The sequence below is a fragment of the Dama dama genome, unplaced genomic scaffold (genome assembly GCF_033118175.1).
Source record: "Dama dama isolate Ldn47 unplaced genomic scaffold, ASM3311817v1 ptg000093l, whole genome shotgun sequence".
NCBI lineage: Eukaryota > Metazoa > Chordata > Mammalia > Artiodactyla > Cervidae > Dama > Dama dama.
The window spans coordinates 7,686,158-7,689,299 of record NW_026870908.1 but is presented as its reverse complement, the minus strand read 5'-3'; positions in this window follow the sequence as shown (position 1 = coordinate 7,689,299).

Here is a 3,142-nt window from a genome sequence, read left to right as displayed (position 1 = left end):
ATGAGTCTTGCTAATGGTTTGTCAATTTTGTTTATTTTTTCAAAAAACCAGCTTTTAGCTTTGTTGATTTTTGCTATGGTCTCTTTAGTTTCTTTTGCATTTATTTCTGCCCTGATTTTTAAGATTTCTTTCCTTCTGCTAACTCTGGGGTTCTTCATTTCTTCCTTCTCTAATTGCTTTAGGTGTAGAGTTAGGTTATTTAATTGGTTTTTTTCCTGTTTCTTGATGTAAGCCTGTAATGCTATGAACCTTCCCCTTAGCACTGCTTTTACAGTGTCCCATAGGTTTTGGGTTGTTGTGTTTTCATTTTCATTCATTTCTATACATATTTTGATTTCTTTTTTGATTTCTTCTATGATTTGTTGGTTATTCAGAAGCGTGTTATTTAGCCTCCATATGTTTGAAGTTTTAACAATTTTTTCCCTGTAATTGATATCTAATCTTACTGCACTGTGGTCAGAAAAGATGACTGGAATGATTTCAATTTTTTTGAATTTTCCAAGACCAGATTTATGGCCCAGGATGTGATCTATTCTGGAGAATGTTCCGTGTGCACTTGAGAAAAAGGTGAAGTTGATTGTTTTGGGGTGAAATGTCCTATAGATATCAATTAGGTCTAGCTGGTCCATTGTGTCATTTAAGGTTTGTGTTTCCTTGTTAATTTTCTGTTTAGTTGATCTATCCATAGTTGTGAGTGGGGTATTAAAGTCTCCCACTATTATTGTGTTACTATTAATTTCCTCTTTCATACTTGTTAGCGTTTGCCGTACATATTGCGGTGCTCCTATGTTGGGTGCATATATATTTATAATTGTTATATCTTCTTTTTTGATTGATCCTTTGATCATTATGTAGTGTCCTTCTTTGTCTCTTTTCACTTCCTTTATTTGAAAGTCTATTTTATCTGATATGAGTATTGCGACTCCTGCTTTCTTTTGGTCTCCGTTTGCATGAAATACTTTTTTCCAGCCCTTCACTTTTAGTCTGTATGTGTCTCTTGTTTTGAGGTGGGTCTCTTGTAGACAGCATATATAGGGGTCTTGTTTTTGTATCCATTCAGCCAATCTTTGTCTTTTGGTTGGGGCATTCAACCCATTTACATTTAGGGTAATTATTGATAGGTGTGGTCCCGTTGCCATTTACTTTGTTGTTTTGGGTTCACGTTTATACAACCTTTCTGCATTTCCTGTCTAGAGAAGATCCTTTAGCATTTGTTGAAGAGCTGGTTTGGTGGTGCTGAATTCTCTCATCTTTTGCTTATCTGTAAAGCTTTTAAATTCTCCTTCATATCTGAATGAGATCCTTGCTGGATACAGTAATCTAGGTTGTAGGTTATTCTCTTTCATTACTTTCAGTACGTCCTGCCATTCCCTTCTGGCCTGGAGGGTTTCTATTGATAGATCAGCTGTTATCCTTATGGGAATCCCTTTGTGTGTTATTTGTTGTTTTTCCCTTGCTGCTTTTAATATTTGTTCTTTGTGTTTGATCTTTGTTAATTTGATTAATATGTGTCTTGGGGTGTTTCGCCTTGGGTTTATCCTGTTTGGGACTCTCTGGGTTTCTTGGACTTGGGTGGCTATTTCCTTCCCCATTTTAGGGAAGTTTTCAGCTATTATCTCCTCGAGTATTTTCTCATGGCCTTTCTTTTTGTCTTCTTCTTCTGGAACTCCTATGATTCGAATGTTGGGGCGTTTCACAGTGTCCCAGAGGTCCCTGAGGTTGTCCTCATTTCTTTTGATCCTTTTTTCTTTTTTCCTCTCTGCTTCATTTATTTCCACCATTTTATCTTCTACCTCACTTATCCTATCTTCTGCCTCCGTTATTCTACTCTTGGTTCCCTCCAAAGTGTTTTTGATCTCATTCATTGCATTATTCATTTGTAATTGACTCTTTTTTATTTCTTCTAGGTCTTTATTAAACAGTTCTTGAATCTTTTCAATCTTTGTTTCCAGGCTATTTATCTGTAACTCCATTTTGTTCTCAAGATTTTGGATCATTTTTATTATCATTATTCTAAATTCTTTTTCAGGTAGATTCCCTATCTCCTCCTCTTTTGTTTGACTTGGTGGGCATTTTTCATGTTCCTTTACCTGTTGGGTATTTCTTTGCCTTTTCATCTTGTTTAGATTGCTGTATCTGGAGTGGGCTTTCTGTATTCTGGAGGTCTGTGGTTCCTTTTTGTTGTGGAGGATTAACCCAGTGGGTAGGGTTAGACGATTGGCTTGTCGAGATTTCCTGGTTAGGGAAGCTTGCGTCAGTGTTCTGGTGCGTGGAACTTGATTTCTACTCTTTGGAGAGCAATGGAGTGCCCAGTAATGAGTTTTGAGATGGGTCTATGTGTTAGGTGTGACCTTGGGCAGCCTGTATGTTGATGTTCAGGGCTATGTTCCTGCGTTGCTGGAGAATTTGCGTGGTATGTCTTGCTCTAAAACTTATTGGCTCTTGTGTGGTGGTTGGTTTCAGTGTAGGTATGGAGGCTTTTGGACAGTCACTTATTACTTAAAGTTCCTTGTAGTCAGGAGTTTTCTGGTGTTCTCAGGTTTTGGGCTTAAGTCTCCTGCCTCTGGATTTCAGTTTTATTCTTCCTGTAGTCTCAGGACTTCTCCAACTATGCAGCCCTCCTTTCGAAGACAATGGGCTGCTTTTCTGGGCGCCTGATGACCTCAGCTAGCGATCAGAAGTTGTTTTGCGAAGTTTGCTCTGCGTTCAGTTATTCTTTTGATGAATTTGTAGGAGAGAAAGTGGTCTCCCCGTCCTACTCCTCCGCCATCTTGGCTCCTCCCCTCCTCATATTTTTTACACCTTTTGAAGCTCTTCATGTATTTCACACTTTTTCAGGCTCTTCATGTTTTTCAACACGGCTTCATGCTCCTCCTATTTTTCAGACCGTTTCATGCTCCTCATATTTTTCACACCTTTTGAAGCTCTTCATATTTTTCACACCTTTTAAGCCTCTTCATGTTTTTTAACACCGCTTCATGCTCCCCTTATTTTCAAGACAGTTTCATACTCCTCATGTATTTCATACCTTTTGAAGCTCTTCATATTTTTCACACCTTTTCAGGCTCTTCATATTTTTGAACACCGCTTCATGCTCCTCCTATTTTTAAGACCGTTTCATGCTCCTCATATTTTTGACACA